At 41.2% G+C, this 17,616-nt stretch overlaps 1 protein-coding gene across 1 annotated transcript in view; it reads left to right on the top strand.

Annotated features, from left to right (window-relative positions):
• Nucleotides 1-875: 875 nt before the first annotated feature.
• flrt2 (fibronectin leucine rich transmembrane protein 2) overlaps nt 876-17,616 on the top strand; it is a 59,539-nt gene continuing 42,798 nt past the window's right edge. The window contains exons 1-2 of the mRNA XM_047573633.1: nt 876-1,036; nt 9,634-10,280. The gene's annotated coding sequence lies outside the window, so the exon portion shown is untranslated. The remainder of the gene's footprint in view (nt 1,037-9,633; nt 10,281-17,616) is intronic.

Raw genomic sequence — 17,616 nt, 5'->3', positions numbered from 1 at the left:
TGGCTTTACGTTTCGCTCAATCTCCCAACCCGTGGTGTGTGCTAGAGTTTCTCCCCGTCCTTACAAATTATGCACTCGGTGTACTCTTTGAGCCTTGTGCGTATGTGTGTGTGTGTGTGTGTTTTAGGGAGCGTCTGCAGAGAAGACAGCTGAACAAATGAGGAGAGAGATAAACATTTAGACAGGACTCACCAGGTGGATGGTGAGTGGTATCCAGCCGGCACTGTGACTGATACAGTTTGATACATGTCTCAACATTTCGCTTTAGTAAATAAGAGAATTTAGGGGCAAAGAAAATGAAATTGTAAAAGAAAAAACTGTACATTTTTACCAGTACCATTTTACCACATGGGGCCTGGGACGCGACCTTCCAGTCAAGCAAATAAACATGAAACCTGTCCGTCTGAGCAATCTTTTTACTATCATTCCTAATGGTTTGAGTAACTACGCACTCACAATGCCATGTAAGGAGCACGAGTCATCAATCAGAGGGGCTCAAACACCTCACGGTTTAATCACATTACGTAAACCACTTTATTTGAAGGTTCATAAAATTAAAGGGAGCAAACCCATGATGCTGGAAATCACGGGCATCTTAAAAGACACTTTGACTTTGTTGTAGGGCAAACACAGGTGTGTTACTATTAACTTTATTTATGGCTCTGTTCTGTTCAAGCCTCCCAATAAAGTTGGGACACTATTTGTGTTTCCACTTTGTGCATGAAGTCAACAAAGATGGAAACATTTATTTATGGACACACGCAAAATCTGACAGAGTGCAATGAAATCAGACACGGCAAAGAAACCTGGACAGTGACAAAGTATAACATTTGTGGGGAGTGAAATTGATAACTCAGGTCAAATAATTTTGATCATGTTTTTTCACCCCAGAGGACTGACTCATGTCTTTATTAACTTTTTTTTTTTTTTTTTTGTCATTTCTGTTATTCTGCAGTGGTTTAAAAACATCACACCTGAGGTTTAGCGCCAACAGCCGTTGATGAACTTCTGACATACCAGGAGTGGACGAAAATTGGTAAGAATTAGCATTTTCCTTTAGGCCATAGGTCTTCAGCAGGGGGTCCACGACACCTGGGGGGGTCACAAAATATTTGCTATTTGCTTGATTAGACCTTTTTTTTTTTTTCCCCACAAATTTAAAATTTCTTGAAATACACATTAACATTGATCCAACATATTTTAGTAAAGGGATAAGGGGTAGCTTAATATTGAATACAAACATAGAACACATATAGAAGGTAGGGGGTCCTTGGCCATAAAAACGTTGAAGACCCCTGCTTTAGGCAATTCTTAAAAGATTTTTTTTTTACATTCTTTTGCACATACTACATGTTTTGGTAGACCATGGGGTTTATTTAAATTTAATTTTCCTGGAACTCAGCAGTTAACTTCTTGAGTACAGCGTCGTTATTTCAGGTTGGAATGACTGCAAATACACACACACACACACACACACACACCAAAGACAGATGATTTCCCTTCAAAAGATTTGAATTCTGAGCCACGCTGAGCCATCTCCGTCAGAATGTTTCTGTGAGGATGCAGTAGAAGCCATTAGCTAAATAGTGAACACGGTACCTGGTTCTGTTTCTTACGTTAAAAGCAATAGTTAAATTTCTCCATTTAGTAAATTGTGCCAAATAATTTTCTTTTCAACCAGATAACACAGCCTTATTTCAGGGCCATTTGCTGCGATTAGCCTGTATTTCCAAGGGGTTAGACCAACACGGCTGCCATATCCTTATTTGACACACTATACACCTCCTCTGGTGCACCGAAGGTGTGCCAATGAATATTTCAGCAAGTAAAAATGGATATTACTCCTGAGTCAGACTCGCTGGCACAGACCACGGCGCTACAGGTGGGGCATTAGTGCCGGGCACACTCAGAGCGCAGGGGTAATGTATCAAGACATTAGGGGGTTGGGTCACTCAAATATTTGATTTGATTTTATTTATTTTTTTATTTTCTGGTTTGATAAGAGAAGGTTAAATATGTAAGATTTACAGAGGGCTTATGAAAGATTATGAGTTGCCACCACAAGCATTTTAAATTGAATAGGTGGATACAGCCGCATGCCTTTGAAGTTCCATCGTGTAAAATTTGGACATTCTGCTAATGTTAAAGTAACGTTAGCTCCCACCTCTTTGATTTTCTGTTTCCCTCTTTAGGACTGCGCAGACCTCAGTTGCTTTATGGTAATGTACACATTTGGATCACATTTGAATAAGCGTTCAAAATCCCATCCATTCATCTGGCTGCTTATGTTAGATTAAAATATGATACGCGGAGCGCGCTAAGCTAGATTCTGGGTTACTCAGACTCCAGCTTCAACTGCTTATGTGTCAGATGTTTTGGGCAAGAGAGTTCTCACAAGGCTCATCAAAAGATAAGCTCTTCTTACAGCGCAATTGTTGCATTTGCAGCTGAGACCTCTCTCCCCACTGTTATAAAGCCAAGCACAGGAATTGCCTTTAACCATGTCGCTGTGCAAATACTTTGACGTAAACCACGCTTGAAAGAGCTTAGTTCATCCCCCAGCAGCTTTTAATGAAAGAGAATTCACAAAGAGGAAACGTGACACTGTGCTTTTATGTAAACCCTTGAAATCTATGCACGCTTAACAAGTGATAACATTGGACTTGGTAAATTGTGTGCATGGATCTTATAAGGATGTGCAAAGCACAGCAGCCATTATTTGGACATGAGAGGCACATTATACTTGGCTGCTGGCTCTGAATTTGCAAGAGGCACTTTGACTGCATCTACAAAGGGGCTATGAGCCCTATTCAGGGTTTTACTCATCTCTTTCACTTTCATTCATCACAATACATCTTATCGTTGAGTATCCATCTCCTTTCATGTCTCTCCTCAGGGACTAGAACGGCATCATAAGTGATATGCCATGATTCAAGTGTGCTTCTGCCAATTTATTTTCCATGAGACCATGTCAGTCAGGCTCAAAAGTAATAAGCCAGCGCTGCTGGTAAAGACATTTGCAAAGTAAATAAGGACTCCTTTCTGACACCACAAATGTGTGCCTATGACTGCTGTCGCCATGGCACCGTCTGTCAGCATCGTTGTCGCCAGTGTCGTCATGGCACTGTGGGCTGATGCTAATCTTTTGTGCGGGTGTGACAGTTTGTGGCGAGTCAGAGTGGGAAATCCAGGAGCAGGGGTGTGTTAAACGTCAGTCAGCTACTGTTCAGGCAAAGAAACCAGGACAAAGCTGAGGGCTGAGAATGTAGTTTTCAAAGAAAGTGAAATGATTAATATTCCTTTAGTTTTCTTTTACTAGTTGACCTTTTTCTTCTCTTTTGTTTGTTCATGTCAAGTGTAGCAGCGACTGTGTCACTCAAACGCAAGACACAGGATAGGGAAACAAAAAGAGAACCTTATGAAAACTGACTGTAATAAACAACAGGTGCTGTGGTGGTGCAAAGGGAGTCAAATCAAAAAGTAGAAAAAGAGCGAGGAAATGCCAACCAGGAACAGCAAAGGAACACAGGCAAGAAAAGACTCATGGATGATGGGAAGGTGACAGGTGAAACCAATAAGGGCGGAACAAACAATCACACAGTTGGGAAACGACAAAGAGAGTAGAACCAGCAAAACAACACAGGGCTGGGAATCTTTTCAAAGTAAAACAGGAAGAACAAGCATGAAAACCCAAATTAAAGTCCAAAATTGAAGCTAATGGCGTAATAACAGAAAAAATGTTCCAACTCCAAAATTTAGTGTTTAGGCACTTTGTTCCTCTTTTGGTTAAGTTAGCCATACTAGCAGTGCCAGGAATGGTGTTTTAGGTTGGTTAGTTATGACTGAAACATATCTTGAGAGTCTTTGCTTGTTTTTTGCAAATGTTCTTTCTTGTGAATTCCCAAGAGCAAGCCTCTTTCAGAGATCTTTATTGCGATAACCCTCTCGTATGCATACTGTATGGGTCCCGTGCCTCCCCTGAAAGACCCTGAAAAAGAGTTGCATACATCAGTTATGGATTTTGGTGCTCCACACAACTCCCAGCAGAGAAAGGTAAATACAGTAGGAATGCTGTTCAGCTTTGTCTGTCAAAGGCGCCAGTGCTCCATTCCAAAGTTGGATTAGCTTGTGTCTCTTCAAAGTGAACTACCACCTGATTTCTGCTGAGAGAGAGGACACAGATCGGGAAAAAATTGGACAGAATATGAAACGCAGTCATAATAAGTATAAAATGAATAAATCTGAAATTTTCTATGCTCATTCATGAGCCCCAGAGGATAAGCCCTAATGACTTTGCTGATAGACAGATAGATTCATTATTCATTATGGTGTTGGTGTGGGATGCATTAACCAGTGCTGAGAAAGAAAAACCCCTCTGCTATAATTGTCGGAGCTACAAAGTGTGTGACATTAAAGGAAATCTCAACAAACGCTTCAATCGCTGCTGTTCGTCTTTAAAATTATTCTGAAAGATCTTTTACAACAGATGCAGTAGGACTTTAAACAGCTTGCTTCTGACGGCAGCCATTTGCTGTAAACAAATTCAGCTCCACCTTGCTCAGAGCCTTAGCTCTTCTGTCCATCATCGCGTTAATGCCGACGAAATGATTTGAGTGGCACAGCAGATCTTTGCTGGAGCATAACCCGGGCTAGATTTGTTTCATTAGCATTACATGCATTGCATGTTGCGCGCTGAATGCTAGCTCAAAGCAAGTACAGTAGGAGCCTCACAGAGCTGCTAGCATGGCTGCAAACCGCAGAGCAGAAGCATGACTTGTTTGATGATGAGGGGGGCCTTGAACTAATTCTATTTATCTAAGAGGTGACGAGGTAGCATAAGACAAAAACACCCTTGTAAAGCACTGACTGTGGTCTGTTCTGGACAAGCGACGGAGTAATATGAAAGATATTTTTCTTTTCTCCACCTTTCTGTTTGTTCAGTTTGGTCTGTTTCTCACTCTTGGGGGGAAACAGACCAGAGTGTGGAACACATCTGGGACTGGACTGGTCTATATGTGTATGTGTGTGGTGTTGGATGGGGGGCACCTCATGTAGACTGGGTGCTGGAGAGAATCACCACTGTTTTCTTTCTCAGGAGCGTGCCCTGTGCAGGTTTACACTGTAGCTGCCATATGCCCTATCCAGGAAATGGGCTTTATTAATACGTTTAAGAGCACGTCAGGCTTTGGTGACTTATGGTCCGCGTAAGCCAATGTGAAGGTGCATTGTCGGCAACTTCTCACAAATAACGACAGAGCGAAGAAAAAAAAAGGCGGAAAGAAAAACATTCTCGAGGGGCCTCTGCGGAACGGGGGACCGGCTGGTTTCAGACCCAGTTACGAGGGAGAGGACTGTTTTAGCTGAGCCTCTGTGTTCCAGGTGTTGCTTTTTAATTGGCAATTCGGCGAGCAATAAAGCATTTCACTTACTTTCGCTTGTAAAGTGCTTTCATTCCATCTCCAAATGATGTAATTACCCGGGCATCCCAGGCGAGAGGGCTGGCGGGAGGGGAGGCGTTAGGGGTTCACCGTGCTGCTTGCTCTCTCAGCAAGAAGCCTTGTGAAGCCTTTCTTGGAGAATGTTTTCATTTAAGAAGCCAAACACTGTAAAGCGAGTTAGTCGATTCCACAATAAACACACACTTTCATTTATTTCAGGTTCCCCGTGCTCTCTGTTTGTCTAATATTAATGAAAACAAAAAAATGTACGTATTTAAAGAATATACGATTTTGCCGTCCCTTTTGATTGGTGGAGGTCAGTGGGGGACGTGTGTTCTTTGTTCGTGGACACAGATGGCGACTGATTTTTGTTTGTCCAGCATTCATTTTTCACTGGTCCTCATAAAGCTGCGGGAGCATATTTTTGTTTTCATCTCAGTTTGAGATTGACTTCTAAAGTCAGCCCTTGTTCGCGGCCTCACTGCCTGCACTCAGCGCCAATGCAAATGAGTCGGACAACTTCGCATTTCTTCACTTTTCCACAAGCGATCCCTTTCAAATGGCGAGAGGCTTCCGATTACAAATATGCTAATAAAGTCAGCTAACCCACGCGGTGATGTTATCATTCCAAATTTTATGGGAAGGAGAGATTTGGAGAAAATGATTTCCCTGCTTAGCTGGTGTGGGATTCCCTCTGAGACTCTGAGAGGTCAGAACCGAAGCCAAGTGTCTGTCGGCCAAGCGTGCTGAGACGTGTAACACTAACCTGAAGTCATTTGACTAAAACCGATCTCGTGATCCACCTGAGGATTGTGAACCCTTAAGAACAAGTTCAGCCTGTCAGCCTGTGGCATGGAGCGAGCCCTGAAACACAAACTCCATTTGATCAACATCAGCCAGCGATGGGTGAAAAACACGGAATTCCTCTGAAGCTGTGTGACCAAATATCTCAGCGTGGATGTAAAAACACAGAGGAGAGAGTCAAAGGGAAAACATTCTTTTCGCATAAGGCCTACCTGGCAATGATTTTGCATATCAGACCTCCCCAGTGCCTGTCAGTATTCCAGGAGTGGCAACATTGCCAAAAAACACAAAAACAAGCTGTTCGCTATCGCTGCCGTTCCCATGGGAACAAGCCCGCAGAGGGTGTGCCCGCTCCGACACTCATCTGCACAAACAGTGTACGAGCGTACTCCCCAGCATACCACACAAACCGAGAGGGGAGGGGGAGTGCCGTGTAACCTCCACACCCGACCCCGCCGCCACCTCCCCCAGCCTCTTTCTCCAAGAACCGGTGCCTCGCACACAGAGCCATGCTATCAGTGTAAGCGATTAACTGGCCCCGCTTGTGAAAAGTGCCACAGGGGGAAAGGGGATCAAGGCTCCTGAGATGTTGGGCCTGCGGTGCTCATTCGCGCACTTCCTCTCGCTAATAAAGACCACACATCCCCAGCGGCTGCAGCAGCTCTCCACCGGCCGGCAGAGCTGAAATCCAAAGCTGGCCAGAGCTAGAATTGGGGTGGGGGGTAAACTGCGTAAAGTTAACTGGAGAAACAATAAGCGAACAAACAAAAATGGCTGCTTCCACAAGGTTTTTTTTTTTTTTTTTTTGATGTTATGCATTTAAGTCTATTTGATGATGACATCTTTAAAAAGCTCCATTTAGTTTTCTGCTTTTTTTTATTTATTTTTTTTTGTTTGGAGTGGGGCTTGTGTTGTGGAGTTAGCCATCAGTAGAAATTAGCACCCTTCCTCACACCTCTGCTGCATCACCGCAGGTGGCACAAACACCATATAATTAGCACGGAGTGTACCTGCGTCGCTTTATGGAAGCGAAGGCAAATGCCCCATGAAACAGGTGTCACTGACTGTTACACATTTTGCATGTGCAAAGCTGCAACTCTGATTTAAACAAAACTCATTCTCTAGAGGGCCGTGGGGTGGGGAGGGGGCTGGAGGGAGCCGTGGCTGGAGCCTGTCCCAGCTGTCATCGGGTGAGAGGCGGGGTACACACTGGACAAGTCCTTAAACAAAACTAAACAAACAAAACAAAAGTTCACCAAGCCTGGGAATATGAGCAACTAAACATGCACATGTATGAAAAGGATCGCTTCACGAGTGGCAAAATTAAACTAGGTTGAAGTTTTGGTCAAAAATGATTCTGCATAATGAGAAACGTTAACAGCCTTTTATAACAATAAGTCCACTAAGCTAAAATGTTGTAATAGCCCAGCAATAATTTCTCCTATAACCCAGAGAGAAGCCAATATTTGTCAGTGAATGGACGCTAACACAGCAGTGGCTCTGAGGAGTGACTAAGCAGCAGCAGAGGAGCATCTGACCAATCCTCAGCCGTGCAGGAATGTGAATAATCCGCCAGTGTGTGTGTTTAATGATCAGTGGTTCCACCTCTTATTCGTTAAATTGACTATTTAAGAGGCACAATTAAAATCAGTGGTAGATTTAGATTCACAGTGCTCAGATTAAATTGGGTGTTAATTATTTATCGAGCGCCAGTAACAGTCCAAATAGTCTCAAGATGCTTTACAGACCCTAGAGCCTGAATTAAATGATTACATTTAATTATGAATTGATGCCGAATGATTAATAATAAAGGATTAATGAGTTGTTTAATCAGCAGTCATAACCTCTCTGTGTCACAGAAGCACATTGCATCGTGACATTTAGACACTAAACATTAAACACAGTCGGCTAAACTGATTTAGCTCAGATTGCTAAAGACGTAGCCAGCTAACCCATTAGCTTGACTGCTTAAGTTATATTGTTTTTGTAACCATAGCACAGTCTTAAATAAAAACAGCTATGATAATAAACTAGAGAAAGACACATGAATCAGTGAAGAGTTGTATTTATTTCTACTCAGTGAAGCCAATGGAATCGAGCTAATATTAGCTAACTGGCTGTGGTGAGCTAAAAAAAAAAAAAGGGAGGCAGGCAGCATGGACAACTAGACTGTAATGAGAAGACTATGCATTTGAACAGAAGGTTTAAAGAATTTCAGATCAGTTTTGTTTATAGAGAGGACCTCATGTTCAAGACCTCAGGAGCCAGCAGCAAGGTAATGGTGACAACAAGAAGAAACCCTTAGCAGAATTCAGCACTTATGGGGGTACCCTTTAACTTGAGGCCAGCCACTTTCTTGAGACCCAAAGAAACCACGTGAGAAAAAATCAAAATGACCTACAATAAAGCTAGGAGAATCCTTAAAATGTTACTCAATTTCATGTTACTCAAGTTTATCTCTTGCAAGTAACCTTACTTTTACTCTTGTTCATGGCCAGGACACACCGCTTGATGCTATCACACGAAAAACCTCAAAATAATCCTGTCTGACTACGTTTCATTAAAACGGCAGGTCTTTTGATCTGTGTTAATTATTTCTAATGGGGGTTTAAAATATTGTTAAAAATCATTGTAAAGACGGCCCCATTTGGGTATGTCAAGCGGCTTCTCTGAGCTAAAGTTTTGTTAACAAGCTCTTCAGGAGTGATTGAGATAATTACATATTTGTAGAGGGTCAGCGGAGAAGATCACAGGGAAAGAGTCTGAAACAGTTCCAGGCCAGAACTGTTCAAAAAGCACAGGGGTTTGGTTCACAAATCAAGGCCAATGGTCAACAGCTGTTAATATACAGTCTCTTCTCCCATCACTGCGCAGTGTTGTAATTGGTTAGGGAATAAATGGTGTAGTGTGTTTGACTCTGCTCTATCAGAATCACCATGGTGATATTTTACCTGTTTACTTCCTAATCTCGAGCATAGCTACTTGATGTAGCTCATTAGCCAGGTAATCATCAAATGTAATCCTCCCCATAATCCACGCTTAAGTAGAATTATGCAAATTAAAGCATTATTGTGGCTGCGGTGAGGCTCATTCCCCTGGCATCAAATATCAGAATTCATATCTCTGACCACAGACCGCTACAACTGCATAAACTGCATCCTGACAAAAACAAAATAAAAAGCTTTTCCCCCTGAGGAAAACACCCCACTCTCCAAGTGAGCAATAAATCTGGCACTTAGGGGAAGTTGTCTGTGTTTGTGTGTATTTGACCGTGTAAATGTACTCAGTGTGCTCAAGTCCATAGCCTCCAGAGCTGTCAAATGTTGCCCGGCTCCGGCAACATCCGTAAACCATGACCCCTGTAACTCCTGTTTTGTTCTCGGCTCTCCAGGCCCCTCAGATATCCCTCAGCTGGAACTCCCCCAGATGACAGACACCCCCTGTCGTCTCCATTCCGCCGCACTATCCCAGTAGCCTTTGACCTCCCCAGCACCTCTGCCTCTCTGCGCGGCTGCCCTCACATTCCAGTAAAGGCTCTGAAACCTGAGCCCGCGGTGAGCTCATCGCCGGGGCCACGGAATCAAGAGTTAAATGATACCAAAAAACAGAGAAAGGCTGAGAGGGAAGAAGGGGGAGAGGCAGCCGTCTGAGTAGGACAGGTCTGGAACTGGTTCTGTGTGTGCGCTTGCCGGGGCTTCTCGAGGGGGTTAAGTTACACCAGAGCAAGCGAGGAGGAAGAGGAAGAAGAAACTGCTGGCGTCTTTGAATTCTCCCCTGCTTTTGTCTGTCTCGTTTTCTTCCCCCGGCTTTTCTCTCCGCGGCCTGACTGACTGGTGCCTGGAGTTTCCTCTTGACACACTCCGGCAAGCCCGCCGCACTCCATCCGCGCTTTCAAGTTAACGAGCCCCGCCGGTCTCGTCCTGGTGTCTGGGAGCCGGGGCCGGGATGCGAGTGTAACGCTGCGAGGTCGCGCTCTGCACTCTCTCAGCGCCTCTGTTCTTCTGTGACCCTGCCATGACCACCAAGTGTCTAAAGATGGTAAGTGTCCCTCTTTAAATTCTCTGCCAGTGTGTGTGTGTGTGTGTGTGTTCATGGCTTTAGGGAATGTGTGTCTCTGTTTAAAACATGTTTAAAAAAAAAAAAGAATTTCCAGAAATAGTCTTTTTTTGAAGCCATACCCCAAATGTCACACCTCAGAATCATTATGATTCATGTCTCATGTCATTATGATGAAAAGCATTAAGATGCTTAATCACAGCAAACATAATTAAACCAATCAGCGCCTCTCTCAAGCTGAGATCGGAGGGTGCCAGCGTGAAAGCTGGAAAAGTCGCCTTTTTTAGCCAAGAGCATCTCCAGCTGGAAGCAAATGTGAACTTTTAAAAGTTTTACGGGTGCCATTAGGTAAACCTTTCGGCCATGCATTATTCATGGCTGCCATGTTCCTTTCTAGTTCACTGCCTGTTGTTCGCCGTGTCTCTCGCTGACCCCGTGCACTTGCCTCGTCAACCTTTGGGGTGACAAATCCCTCTGAAGCACAGTTTTAAACAGGGTTGATGGTTTTAATGGGTGGCCCGCAGGAGACAGGTTGAGTACACATTAGTATTATTATTATTTTTTTCTCCGTCTAAAAAGCCTGATAAAGCAGTGCATTTGCAGCAGTGCAAGGGGCCAGTTTACATTCCCAAACCTGCCACCAGCTCTTCCTTTCTAAGCGGAAAGCAATTGAATATAATTGTGAGCGTTCCAGCAATAACTTTAAAATGTCTGAGGTGAAACAGTAACAATTATCTCTAACATCTCTTGCAATGGTCTCATTATTTAAATGGGTGTGAAGTCCTCCACCACTTCTCACGAGTAAACACACCATGCTTCTTGGGAAATAATGACATCTCTGTGATCAAAAGCCTTTTTTTTCTCTTTTCTTTTTTTTTTTTTTAATCGCCAGGAAAAGCTGCCCTGTTGCACTCAATTTACAAGACTGTTTTATTCACGGGTTTTTACTTAACACACCGGCAGCACCCCAAATCCCAGACCATGACTGTCAATGGATGTGATTAATGAGTAAACATTACAAAGTGCGCAGGACAACAGCACCCACCTTTCCAGCACAAGTGTATGGCCGCTAACATTTCATTATTTTAATACGTCCACAGCTACTCTGTATTTTACAGAGGCAGCCTGGGTATTTGCTGCAGCTGATGTTTTCCCTGCGACTTTAAATTTCAGGAAAGATCCATAAAGTGCAGACAGCATACAAGCTAGGGTTTATTGTGCTCACCGACTCACCCATTACTTTATATAGATGTATAAATGCATGACAGAAACAACAAAATTATGTTTTTCACAAAGTTGAACTGTCAATGTTAAGTTGTTGTTGTATTACTACATATATTACTGCAGCTTGGAGTGTCAGCAGCTTTGTGTCCCAGTAATGTATCCGCTGTTTATGTATTAAAATACATTTTCTATACTGTTTCAACTATTTAACAGTTTTTTTCTTTTCTTTTAGCTGACTACTTCTATCAATTAGTCTTTATTCTCTAATATTTAATTCCGCTCATTTTGTGACTCATCATTTGAAATGTTTAGCCTCTATTATCCTCTCAGTAATTACTATTTATCCCATCACTTTTGCTTTAAACTATTTTACGGTATTTTATACGGTAATTGGAGTTTGAACAGTTATTTCAATTGTTTACCATGTCTTTGCTAACTTTCTCAGCGAGCTATTTTAACCACTATCCATTAGCCTGCTTTTAGCTTATATTTCGCTCTCTATTTGCTGCTAATTATTCCAATGTGTGTCCTCTTAGCTCATGATTAAAACCATTTATTTTACCAATTTTACTGGATTATTTCAGCAGCTTATGTCAACATTTAAAATGGTTCTTGGTTAACAATTTTAACAACTATTCATTAGCCTATAGCTAATTATATATTATTCAGCTATTGGCAGTAAACAGTTATTTACATTGTTTATAACGTCTTTGCCAACTTTCTTGGTCAAGTGTTTGAACAACTTTTCATCGGTCTGGTTTTAATATTTAACTTATTTATCTGTGGCTAATTATTTTAAATGTTTGTCTTCTCTTAAGTAATGACTTAAATGATTTACTCCATCAGTTTTAAGTAACTAAACATACAATGCACACATTTAAACGCCACATGCTGCTTACTGCTTTTAGGAAATATTTTACTCCTTTTCTTGTGGCAAATTATATCAAATGTTTATTCCCTCTTAATGATTTTTATACAGGAATTTAAATTGTCTATATTTTCTTGGCTGACTATTTCAACAGCAGTTCATTAGCCTGCAGCTAATTATGTCAGCTGTTGACAGTACACAGTTATTTCACATGTTTACCCTGTTTTTGCCAACTTTCTCAGCTAAATAATTCAACAACCATGTATTAGTCTATTTACAGAAAATTATCACAACTGCGTATTAGTTTTGGCTATTGCCTAGTTTTCTTTGCTAACTTTGTCACATTTAGCTAACTTTTCTAACTTCCTTTCTTGCCTTCAGCCTAGTTCACATAAAATCTTAGAAACAGGATTTTTAGTTTTGGTAGTTTGCAGACTTTTGCCAATAATTTTAGTAAGTATAAATGTAATAAAAACCCTTGCATACCAAATGAGACTAAAAATAAAAGAAATATTATCCACTAAATGTCCATCAAAGTATCAAAAAGCAGCAGTTTTTATATACAATAGGACTAGTTCATTATTACAGATTGTAAACAACACTTAAAGGTTGTATCTAATCTAATCTAAAGGTGGAACTAATAACAGTATTTGCAGGTAGATGTAGAAATGTGAAGTATTTTTGTGTTACAGCTCTTTCATATCTCTACAAACCGCGTATGTATACGATGAAAAGAAAAAGTAGTTGCAAACCTAAAGTCTAGTCCTAGTCTATTTATAGAATATTTATCTGTAAAGTATGTGCATGGACTCTTTTGCAAAATGTCCCAGAGCAGAAATGGAAAATATACATTAAGTCTAACTAAAGTGGCATCTTTCCAAATCTGCAAATTTCATACATCGTCATTTGTGCGCCGGTTCTAGAAAATGTGTTACTAATGTGTCAGTGTGGGTGACAGCTCAACAGGCTCCTATTTGAGGCATAGAGGTTTGAGAGCCAAAAGTGAGCTCTTTCACCTGTAATTGCTTTAGGGGACAAGCAGGTAGTCAGAAACAGTTTCATACATTAGTACATGAATGAGCACATTCGACAGCTGGAATGTGTTTTTGCACAATGTAGGGGGAAGAAAGAGGCACTGATTCAAAACCTCTGTTTCGAAACTGTCCATTTTAAGATGTTTAGCAGCAAGAATAAAAATCACTTGACATTATTTTGACAACAGGAGTGACTCACTGTGTCCCAGAGTATTAAAAATAACTGGGACACAGTTGGACAGTTGGATCCTTTTCTTTGGAAGAATTATTAAACAGTTTCTTCTCATTTAGACACACTAATAGTACTCTAGAAATACATAGAGCTATCCTGAGAGAATAGTTAATCCTTGACAAGTCCAAACTTGTGGTATAGTGGAGTCAGCTGACGGCAGCAGCCAACTGAAGGCATGAATCAGACGCTGTCTGGTGCTGGACATGACCCGAGGGCAGCGCTCAGATATGCAGCAAGGGAGCAGAAGGAGAAGGCTAAGAGGAGAGCGTTGAGAAATGTCTGAGTGTTCGAAAAGAAAAAAAAAAAAAAGAGGGAAAGAAAGAGAGAGAAAAATCTATAGGCTGGTTCTATGGCCGACGAGGAGATCCAGCACAAGGGGAAGCTTGTTCTCGCACCGTCTCACTGTTCTCCAGGCATGTAGCAGGACACGGCCACTCTCGGATGAAAGACAAATAGAGTCAAATACCAGAGGATAATGTGATTACGGGCAAATAGGAGAATCAAGGTTAATTGGAGTTAAGTGTCTATAAAAAAACGACTCTATATATACATCTGCAAGTCAGCCTCCATTCGGCTCAGATTCTTCCTGCCTTCTTTAAAATAAACTAAACTCAGTCGTTTAGAAAGAATGTTGTGCATGTATATTTTCAAAAGTTAATACCTGGACACCAGGAGGCCAGTCGATAGATAATAGGCAGCGGCTTAGACATTAGAATAACACGGGCGATGTGAGAAAACACAAATCCGTCTCGGTGACCTTACACGCGTCTGGAGGTCGAACGGAGTGAGTCAACATCACCCATGATAAATCCAACCACTAGCTGTTTTCATCAAACACTCATAATCCCCCACTCGTGACCGCTGGCGTCCCGTTTATTTGGGACCTGTCACTCAGAGAGACAGAGCACCATCCCAAAGGTAAAAATACTCTCCTCGCAGTACAACCTTGACCTCTAAGAAAAAGGAAATAAAAAAAAAGAGAGCAGAGCGGAACAACGAAGAATCTGCTGATTTTGCCATCCCTCAGCTTCCGGACGACTTCTCTTTCCTGTACATTCGCCTCGTCATGGTAAATGCACCTAAATGTCAGATGTGACAAACATCTTTTTTTTTTCTGCTAAATGAATGACTTTACTGGCAGCTTCTGAATGGTCGGTATAGAGCGGTTTAAAAGGAAAGCCCTGATTGCTGCAGTAACAGTGTGGTGAGAAAGAACTGCAATTCAAACCACTTAGGGACAAAGAAACCCCATAAACATTCAGAACAGACGTTTACACCTGGCTTCCATGCCCTTCTTCGTGTGTGAAAGAAGCAAGCACTGCCACACTGTAGATAACAAATTACCTAATTGCATTGGTGGGCTGGTTTTTTATTTAAAGTTTGGTTAACAATGTGGGTTGTGAAGAAAGGAACTGGAACAAGCTACTAATTTTAAATTAAAAGCTGATTAGTCGAACGTGGCGCTTACTAGGAATAACCTTTTAAAATCTGCTTAATTTTTAATAATAATCTAAAGGGTATTGTTGGGTATTCCTTTGGTCTTGGCTTTGGTTGCAGCGCAGGATTGTTTTGCTGGGCTGTGATTAAAAATCACAGAGTAACGGGTCCATACAAACTTTCTCTTACCTCTGGGCATTTGAGTCCACACTTAAACAGAGCCAGTTAAGAGAGTGATGAATAATAAAGTCACCATTATACATCTGTGCTAGCCTGGGAGCCATACCAATTTCCCAGCTCACACATTTTCTTTGCAGCAGAAAGTTGATCTTGAGTCTCTCTGTTGGAATCTGACTATAACCTGGCAAAGATGTGCTGGGCCAGTCAAATTATTTGGACGGGCTTTACGTGTTGGTGGACAGAAAAGTAACAGCATAGTAGTTTCGTCTGAGCGCTGTGGAGTTGAATTTGTTTACAAGAAAATTACTCTGATTGGTTGTAGGACTAACCAGTGGTGCATAACATGACCCATTACAACATCCAGGCTACATTTTTACAGCTCTTTGGGTCAGTATCCCTCGCACATTAGTGAAATCTAAATCCAAACATAATCGTAATCTTTGCGTAAACTCTAGCTAGCATCAGCTAACAGGCGCCTGCTTTCCAAATGGAAACTAGTCAGCTTGCTTGCTTTTCGCTGTTTGTGTGACAGTGGACAAATCTCTTAATGCTGTCTGAGATTGTGGGGTTCTGCTCAATTGTTTCTTCCTTTTGAAAGGTAGTTTTTCCTCTCCACTGTTGGCTTTTGGTTTGCCCTTGGGGGTTTCAGGTCCTGGGTTCGTTGAAGCGCAGCCTATATATAAAAGAACTGAACTGAATTGTATGACGGCGACCTGTGCTGCCGACTGAAATGGTGGGTTTTTCCAGTATCTGCAGGTGATACAGGGTTGTGACATGCTGTAGTCGGTAGTGAAGCACAGAAGCTGACAGGATGTCTTCCAGTAAAATGTGCTTCAACAGTTGCCCTGGGAAACGCCCACCCAGAGACTTGTAATAGCACAAGCCTGTCCAAAAGCTATTTATCATTGCCAGAGGAAAAGGAAAAGTACGTACAGTAGCGAGAGTAATTCATTATAGTTCAGGTTTCCTTATAAACATATAAAGAATCACTAACTATAATAATAAAATGAGTAACTGCATCGTTCCTCAGAACTGAAAAAAAAAAAAATGAAGTTGAGCTGGTACATAAGAATAATTTGACAGCCTGTACCTTCTAGCAACTCATGTAATAACGTGTCTGCTATCATGTTACAGTAGCTGCAATGGGGAAATATGCTTCTTATGTAGTGATATGCTAACCCCGGAAGTGACATTGTACCTATAATAATACCCTACAAAGGTAATACAGTATACTGCATATACCCAGGGGCGAATTTTGAGCCCCATCCCCTCATTGTGAAGACTGAAGGGTCGTCTGTGTACCATTCGTTCATTTGAATTTTAATTCATACCAGAAAATCAATAAAACGGGCATATCAAGACTTTTTTACTGTTGTGAAATTTTTCATTTTCATGTACAAAATCAAAGTCCATGAAATGACCATATATGGTAACTTGCCCTTATGTGGTAAAACTAAGTCCAAGAAGGTTATGTATAAGAAACACAAGAAAAACACATAGAAGGTGAACATTATAGATATTTATTATTTAATTATACTTAATTATTTAAATATTATTATTAATATTTATTATAAATTATTTTATATTTATACCCTAACTCTAGCCTGTAGCTAGCTAGTTTATTTCACTATGAACAACAGATTAATTTCGGTCACTCACAAACTATGGAGGGTATACACCTTTCTTGCCGAAGAACTGGCTCACTCCTCTGTCTCATTTCTCTCTTTCCTTAAAAAAAAAAAAAAAAAAAACAAAACAGATTTTCCTTACTGGGCAGCATTGTGACTGATGTAGCCATAGTAATAATTTATTATGTCTATGGATCTAGAAACTACAGACCCTGCCTGTGCAACCAATGCGCTAAAGTAGGACCAAACCATTTCATTCAGAATCATGGGGGATGATTTGTCGATATTATTTACCTTTTGATTAGCGGATATTTAACTTTTGTTGCCAATAAAATCACTTATTTTACTGCTGTATTTTATTATTATATCACAAAATATATTATAATATATATATATATAAAATACATATCTTTTGGGGCCCTTGAAATTGTCCTAACTTTTCCCCCCATACGGCGGCACTGCATATATGTTAATACCTGTGGTACGTATGTACCTACGTAGTAGTATGACATTTGCATGGTACTTACTATGACAGTACATGATAAACTCTAAAGTGCCACTGACCTTAACATGGTGTTATTTAAGACACTATTTTTGGGGGGTGAAAATAAAACATTGAAATTAAAAAAAAAAAAAAAACTTGAATGTATCCCAGCAAGTCACTTGAATTTCTAGTGTCAGCTTGAAAACCAAAAATGGGAACACTCTCTAGCCA

This window comes from Mugil cephalus, chromosome 21 (assembly GCF_022458985.1).
Source record: "Mugil cephalus isolate CIBA_MC_2020 chromosome 21, CIBA_Mcephalus_1.1, whole genome shotgun sequence".
Taxonomy (NCBI): domain Eukaryota; kingdom Metazoa; phylum Chordata; class Actinopteri; order Mugiliformes; family Mugilidae; genus Mugil; species Mugil cephalus.
The sequence above is the reverse complement of the archived record's forward strand: the minus strand, read 5'-3'. Positions and strand labels throughout refer to the sequence as shown.